This window comes from Hibiscus syriacus, unplaced genomic scaffold (genome assembly GCF_006381635.1).
Source record: "Hibiscus syriacus cultivar Baekdansim isolate YM2019G1 unplaced genomic scaffold, ASM638163v2 tig00116989_pilon, whole genome shotgun sequence".
Classification (NCBI taxonomy): Eukaryota; Viridiplantae; Streptophyta; class Magnoliopsida; order Malvales; family Malvaceae; genus Hibiscus; species Hibiscus syriacus.
The window spans coordinates 6025689-6034584 of record NW_024063508.1 but is presented as its reverse complement, the minus strand read 5'-3'; the positions used below and the strand labels follow the sequence as shown (position 1 = coordinate 6034584).

The window sequence follows — 8896 nt, the reverse complement described above, 5'->3', positions numbered from 1 at the left end:
ATCACCGATAATGCATCCGCCTATGTCAAAGCAGGTAACATACTACTAAATTACTACTTACTAACATTTACTAATTTAGTATTTCTCTTTCATATATATATATATATATAATGCCACCTAATTGTTTATTTTAAACTTTGTAGGAAAGATGTTAGAAGCTACTAGAAAAGATCTTTATTGGACTCCATGTGCGGCACATTGCATAGATCTCATGTTAGAAGATATTGGGAAGCAAATTCCGCAGGTGAAAAATTGTTTGAAAAAGACAATGTCGGCAAACGGGTATATATACAGTTATGTTGGTCTAGTAAACTTGATTAGGAAGTTCACAAATCAAAGGAACTTGCATAGGCCCGCGATTACTCGATTTGCAACATACTTTATCACTCTCCTTCAATTTCACAAGAAAAAAAATAACTTGAGGAAGATGGTTGCTTCTCAAGAATGGATGGAGAGCAAGTGGTCTAAGGAACATAAGGGCAAATTGGTGCATTCTTACTTTTTACAAGAGACCTTTTGGAGGAACATTGCATATACACTCAAGTTGACGGGTCCTCTTGTTAGTATCCTTAGATTGGTTGATGGGGAAAAAAGACCGGCCATGGGTTATATTTATGAAGCCATTGATAGGGCCAAGGAGAGTATTGCTAGAAGCTTCCCAAATCAAGAAGATCGTTACAAAAAAACATTTGAGATCATTGACCATAGGTGGGAACATCAACTCCACCGACCTTTGTATGCCGCGGGCCATTACTTAAACCCATCCATTTTCTATGATGATGTGAAGCGGATTGAAAGTTGTGAAGAAATAATTGATGGTTTACAATCTTGCATTGAAAGGTTGTCCCCGAATGCTCAAGTGGAAGACCAAACCATAAGAGAATTAAACAAGTATAAGAAAGCCGAAGGGATGTTTGGTAAAAGTTCGGCTATTAGGCAAAGGAAGCAAATGGCACCGGGTAAGAATAATTCTATAAATGTATTAAATTAAAAATATGTTATTACTCTTATGCATACTGATTTTACTCTTCTAATTTTTTGCTCCTTGTAGCGGAATGGTGGGAAACATATGGAGCTTCGGCTCCTAACTTGCAAAAGTTTGCCATACGAGTTTTTAGTCTTACTTGTAGTGCCACAAGTTGTGAAAGAAATTGGGGCGTTTTTCAACACGTAAGTGTAATAGTGTATATATATCTCAATTTCGTACTTTAATTAAAATATATTATCAATTAACATACAATTTAATTTTTGATAGCTTCACACCAAGAAGCGCAATAGGTTGACATAAGAAAGATTGAATGATATGGTTTATGTTAAATTCAATCATTCATTGCAATGCCGAAAGGGAACCTCTGATCCTATTGCTTTGGATGATATTGATGAAAGTAATGAATGGTTGATGGGTAGAATGGAAAATGATGAAGATGAAGAAGATTTGGTGTTTCTTGATGATGATCTTACATGGGATGCGGTGGGTAGAGCTTCCGGGGCTAATGAGCCAAGTCATTTCACTAGAGGATCAAGAAGAGGAGGTGATGATGGAGTCGGCCCATCAAGAAATGATAAAGGAAAAAGACTTGCTGTTGTTGATGAAGATGAGATGGAGGAAGACATTGGAGTGACTGATGATGATGAGGGAGATGGAGACGTGCTCGGGTTTGATGATGGGGATCTTGGAGACATTTAGTTTGTGACTAGAGAAAGTTTGGAGAACTCTGTGGGGGGAAGGGAAGTGGGAGCTATTGTTGATTTGTCTTTTGGTTGTTTTGATTTTCCTACGCGTATTTGTCTATTATGTTATTTAACATTTATGAAGTACTATTAAACTACTTTTGGTATTAATTGATGTATTTTTTTATATATAAGTATTTACAGGGTATAAAAATAGTTTAAAAGTATATTTTTGTGAAAATTAGCGCATCGGGTTTGTGATGCGAGCGCATCAAGCATCACGCATTGTCTCTCGGGACACTAAACGCATCAGAGCGCATCTCGTATTTTAAAACCAAGTATAGATGCCTCACACAAGTTCTGTGCTCAGCATAAGGAAAGATTTCTGCAAGTGTCTCCACAAGACCCTACATTCACCCATTTGCATCAAACGACAGAACATAATTAGTAATTGACATAACATAATTTTTTAAATTAAATAAAAATCAAGTTTTACATAAATTTAAGCTACCTTCTGTTTATCTGACATGAATGTGTAGTGATGAGAGTTTGTTAACTCCAAGTCTGATTCAAGAAGTTGTAAAAACCAACACCAAGACGAATAGTTTTCACTCTCCACTGCAGTATAAGCCAAGGGATATATGCAATCATTTGCATCAACCCCAACTATTGTCAGTAGATAACCTTGATGATGGCTCTTAAGAAAACAACCAACAAGGCTAATGATTGGTTTGCATCTTGCTTTAATTTAATCCTTGTATGTTTGAAGATAGATATACATTCTAACAAACACTCTATTATCTATATGGCATATAGTTATTGTCCCAGGGTTTGTTCCTCTCAACTTAGTAAGGTAATCATATATCTTTTCATATTGGTCATCTTGATCCCCATGGATAATCTTCAGAGCTTCTTTTTTTGCTCAACTACATTTGGATGCTGGTACATAAATGATATGGTCATTTTTTACATCTCGTCTTAGGGAACTAGCAAATAGTTAGGGTCAACCCTAAATTTCTCAAGATATTCTTTAGCCAACCACTTATAGGTACAATTTTTATTCTTCAAATCTCTAACACAATTATGCTCTCCAACATATGTCTTAATCTGTCAAGTTAAGTCAGTTTCATCTTTGGGATTTAATCTTGATGCCCAAATCATCCATGGACACTCAGCCTTACACACAACATAGATTCTTCTAAGATCATTTACCTTAAACTTCAATTTGTACCCATGTTTTATTGCATATTGTCTAACAATTACTTTAATAACTTCTTGATAAAGAAATAACATTCATTTGATAAACTTAGGACTTTCTAAATCAACCTCACCATTGAACTCAAGCCATCTTCTTCTATCACCCTCGGTTTCAGACTCACAAGCATTATCCAATGACTTTGAACTCTCATATTCACTTTCCAGGCCCTCACTGTCATTCCCTACTGTAAACTTGGGTATATCCAGCCCTACGGGCACATCACATATGTCATCCTCACCATCACTCAAGTCATTCTCACTATCCTCAAACAAATTGTCAGAATTTTGAGTATTAAAAGCTATAAATTATGAATCTTCATCCTCACTCTCAGTCAAAAAAGTTTTATCAACCCTAATAGTTTGATCAATCCTAACAGTTTCATCATCCCTAACAGTTTCAGTAACCCCTAACATTTTCAGCAACCATAACAGATTCAACCACCCTTACATTTTCATGCACCCTAACAGTTTCAGCCAAGTCAGTTTCAATATCCACTATTGGTTCAGTTTCAATGGGGCCAGTTCTAGCCAAATCAATTTCAATATCAACATTTGGTTAATTTCAATATCTACAGGTTCTTCTATGTAAACATGTACATACTTGTTCCTAGGCATATTACTTAACATACATAACATATCACTATCAGTTTTCAGTTCTTTCACAGTTAATATACCCCGTGGTTGTTGCCAATGTATGTCATGTTGTCTAACATATCCTAACTCTTTAACCATGTCATGTAAATCTAGCATTGGCATACAGTCAACTTCACGCATCAAAAAAGTTAACTTTTTTACACATTCTACTTTGAGGTGATTAACAATATATCCACCATGGTGAAACACTATTGTGCAGTACTTTGAGGATGCACCTGTGAAATAAAAAGAAGAAAATATGTCAACCAATAATGCATGCACATATTTTCAAAGTTCATTTTCTTCTATGTTATTCCCTAAACCTAATGTGGTCCCCAACAGACAACATAAAAAATAATGCAAGTGGTCCTCATAAAAAGGTAAATGAAACAAATCAGTGTAGTCCCAGCAGACAATATCAAACAATTTTTACAATGAAATCAATACATAATGCATACACGTGTGGTCCCCAAAAAAATACATTAAAATAATTGTCACAATAATGTGATCCTCCTTAACTTTATGCCTATTGTCTTATTAACTTTATCCATTGCAGTTTCTATATTTCTCATACAATGAATTTCTTCAATATTAAGCAAAACAGTTGCATAACATTAAAGCTTAGACCAACCCATAAATGACATAACAGAAAACTAAACACGGAACCCATACAACCATACATTTCATATTAACACAAAAAGCATAAAGAAAAACATAAATGGAATAACAATAAACCCTAATTTTTAGAGCAGTTTGAAAAACCCTTTAATGTCATTCCCAATCGAAACATATAAGTAGGGTTTAGAACACTCACTGTATGACATGCTTCTCATACCCTTCGAACGCAAAACAAGACTCCCCATGATTCTGCTATCGAACCCACACAGATTAATTTCAAAAATCACAAAAAAAATGTAAATCGTGCTTTTGGAACCCCAAATGCCTTAATTTGTTAAAACCCTAACTCAGATTAGAAATTTTAAGAAAAATCTCTCGTGCTTTGGAAAATAAGGGTAAATCGTGATTTGCATAATTTTATTATTTAAGTTATATTTTTTCTGATGTGTCTTCTTACCCGTGTTTTTAACTATTAAAAACATGTCATGTCAGCCACGTCATAACGGTGTTATACGCTTAACGGTAGAGTAAGGAAAATAATGTAATCAACAAAGTTCATTAAGCAAATTAGAAAATTGAAAGTTGGGTGAAAAAAAAAATAAGAGAGAGAGTAAAGTAGAGTAAGGGACCGTATAATTTACCCTATATATAGAGAGAGAGTTGTGAGTATTTTATCTAATCGTATTAAGTCAATTGAAAATAAATAAATTTATGAGTATTATTTTATCATCCAAACTTTATTTGAATTTATTTAGATCGAATTTATAAAATTCGAATCAAATCGAATATATTTATTCAAGTTTATGTTTATATTTAAATGTAACTATTTATAATGTTATACTCCATAACGATTAATTTCAATTCAAACAAATCTCTTTGACAATATATGAAATACATACATACATATTTTTTTATATACTTTTTCACATTTATAAGTAAGATTTGTAATATTATTTATAATAAATTAAACATCAGCTAAAATTATATACTTTTTCAGTCCCACTAATTATGTCTATTATTGATTTTTTAAAAGTAAAAAAAAATTTAAACTATAATCATTATTATATTAAATATTTAAAAAAATTAAATTTTATAAAATATATATTTAAAAACTACTTGATTTAAATTTTTTAAAATATATATTTTTTCATATTTTTATCAATAAAAAATTTAAGTAATAATGAGCTAAAATTAAAAAAAGGATAAAAATCAACAGTGGATAGATTTAATGCGACAAAGGAACTAATACATTTACAATGTTAACTCTTAATATATTTCGCGAAAAAAAATTGATGAGAGTATTAAAGGAATCAAAGAATTGGTAGAAAAAGGAAATTTACAAAGAGTCGTAGTTAGTGGAACAAATTTAATAAAATATAAAGTTAAGAACTACATTAAAAAAAGATTAAATTTAAAGAGTTGTAGTTAGTGGAACAAATTTAATAAAATATAAAGTTACAAACTACATTAAAAAAAAAAGAGTAAATTTATTGTCAAAAGGAGGAATCGAGAAACAAATGAAAATTCTATGATAATTGGGATGCATGTGGTTTAAATATGGTTAAAATGAACTTATTGAGAATAAATTGAAGAAATAAAAAAATTAATAACTAAATTACAAAATAATCTATTTCTTACTGAATTTGAAAAGTGCTTTTTGGGATCAAAAGCAATTTTGGAACTATAAGCAATATTAAAAGTACTTCTAATTAAAAATCTGCTATGACCGTAAAATTAATGTCAAATGAATAAAAATTAAAATAAAAAATTATCGTAGAAACAGTGGTTTGAAACAAAAAAATCAATTTCCTCCATCTTCCGTCTAAATTCTTCCTCCTCTAAATGTTTCATCCATTCACGTATAGAGAAACTCTGCTCCTTCCTCCTTTCCTCCATCTCCTGTTTGGCTTGACAATCAAGTACACCTGCATATAATCAGCGGTGCTCGTTCGATTCCTCGGATCTCCAAATACTTGGCGAGAGCTTTCTGCAAGTTCCTATCCAAATTACTGCAAAACACAACCGAAAACACAAGCTTTATAGCAAACGAAGCAATCAAAAATACCAATTCCGCTATCCATCCACTAAGCTTACTAGTAGTAAAAACAGCCGTGATATGTACGTGCATTCTTAGAAGCTCGAACACGCCATTTCTTAATGGTAATCCAATCGCTGGATGCAATACAATGGAACAGCAAATACGGACCACCACTCTTTGAGAGATTAACATCGAATGACACGATTCTCCTAGGGTCATTTAGGTCGGTTTCCTCCAGTATGCCGACTTTAAATTCAACTTGGATGAGTTGACCATGATACACCCTTTTCCAGAGATTAACAAGTTTTATTTCATAACTTAAATTTTATTTGAAATTTTTAATTCAAATTTTTATTTAAATTCAATTGTAAATATTTATAATGTTACGACTAAATGAGATTTAAGTTACTTTCCCCCGGGCAATCCAAAGTGTAAGCAAGCATCATTAAAAATAAATAAAGAACCAAAACCATAAAACTCAGCTTCTAATTTACGGCAAATTTTAGTAAGATAGAACACTTGATAAGTTAAGATCATTTTCACTACTTCTAATTGTTTTTTTTTTGGGTGGGGGGGAGATAATGATCTTTTCTGCATATAAAGAAAAGCTGTGATTTTGCTAGTAAAACACCCAAAGATTCGGGAAATTCTTACTTTCATATAAACCCTAAATGGGAAGATGAATAATTGGTCACCGCATTATATTCATCACTCTCCTCAGCAAGCTGATCCTCCGACTCGATAACCCCGAGAAGATACTCAATGGTAGGGATTTTTCGAGAATGAAGAGCCGTCGAGAAATGAAGGGTGTTTGGGGAAAAACGGTTTAGACAGGATTGCTGGAAATGGAAGGTATGGTTCAAGGCCATGAAGATGGAAGAGTGGTGCTTCTCTCGACTCGGGTGAGCCGAATCACGAGTGGAGCTGAGGAATTAGCTGTTTTCCGGAGAATGGAAGTGAAGGCCATGAGAAACTACGGGATTTTGCTATGGATTCACGAATTGATCGTCGCCACTGTTTGGGAATTTAAAAGATTGGCAATTGATGGGATAAATTCGAGTTTCCTTCTTGGATTCATGGATTAGGCTTTGGCTACATGTTAAACTTTTCAAACTTCCATCACTTTTTTTATTTTCTCACAAAAGGTTAAGAGAAATAGCAGTACACAGCCTACAATATATAGGCATGAGGTCACACCTCTGCCATGCGCCCAATTACCCTTCACACAAATCCATGCACCCGAATAAAAAATTCCCAGCTGTCACAGTTGGGTCCCACATCTTAACAAACCTTACCAGCACACTATTAACACGTAATTACCAACGTTTACCTGATGAATTGCAACCACCTTCTGCTCAAGATAATAAGAACAATATCCAACTAGGCTGTTTATTCGGTTAAAATTGAATCGAATTGAACCGAATTAATCATAACTAAATTAATTAAATTTTTTTTTCTTTAACTATTAATCGAACCGAATTTTTTTCGAACATATTAACCGAACCGAATAAATTTCGGTTAATTCGATTAATTTTCGAATTAACCGAAATATTTTTAAAATTTTCTAATTTATATAAAAATTAAATGTTTTTTTAATTAAAAAGAAGTTTATAATTAATTTAAAATAATATATAATTATAAAATAAAAAATTCAGATAATTTTTTAATTAATTAATATTAATTTATGTTTAAAAGTTATTTGATCTTAAATTATTAATTGAGTTTTAAATAGTTTGAGCTTAGCCCATATGTTATATATAATATTTTTAATATTTTTAATAAAAAAAACAGTTTACAATTAATTTAAATAATATATAATTATAAAATAAAAATTTTATATAATTTTTTTAATTAATTAATATTGATTTAGGTTTAAAAGTTATTAGATCTTAAATTATTAATTGGGTTTTAAATGGTTTGGGCTGAACAGATATGTTATATATAATATATTTAAAATTTAAAATTTAATTTCGGTTAATTCGATTAATTAACTAAATTCGAACCGAATTAACCGTTAACCGAATTCTAAAAAATTTCTTAATCGTTAACCGACGGAACTAATTCAGTAACTAAACTGATTTAACCGAATTAATTCGATTCGGTCGGTTAACCGAATTAGTTCTTTATTTGAACAACGCTATATCCAACAGTTACCCTACTTGGAGAAAACTGAAGAACTAATATTGGCAACAACATTGAGTTTCTGCCGAAAGATTGGAAAGTAGGACTTGGAAAGAGGTTTAGTAAACCCATCTGCAAGTTGAAACTTGCCAGTAACCCCTAAACTTGAATTAAAAGAATCTAGGTCAAATCTAGAGAGTCATTTTTAAAAATTAACCCTCACGAAAACGGGTTTGATTATAATTTCAAAACAATATTTAATAAAGTGATATTTCTCAAGTTCAAGAATTCATAATTATTTAAAATAAAATATCCGAAGAAAAATCCAATATAAATAATAGTTATTCCAAATAATGCAAAAATAGTTCGAAATATTAAAATGTCCGGTATACAAAAATTTACAAATAAAATAATCCCAAAAATTAAATAAATAAAAATTTCGAATAAAAGATCCGTGTAAAAATCTCATACTATGAATAATAAGAAGCTAAATGTATAGTAAAACTCCAAGTACCGATTCATCTAACCTAGAATATCTGAAATAAAGACTAGGGGGTG

General features: G+C 31.7%; 1 pseudogene; it reads left to right on the top strand.

Moving 5' to 3' along the window:
* The first annotated feature begins 268 nt into the window (after nt 1-268).
* Nucleotides 269-1687, top strand: LOC120193145 (annotated as a pseudogene).
* The last annotated feature ends 7209 nt before the right edge of the window (nt 1688-8896 follow it).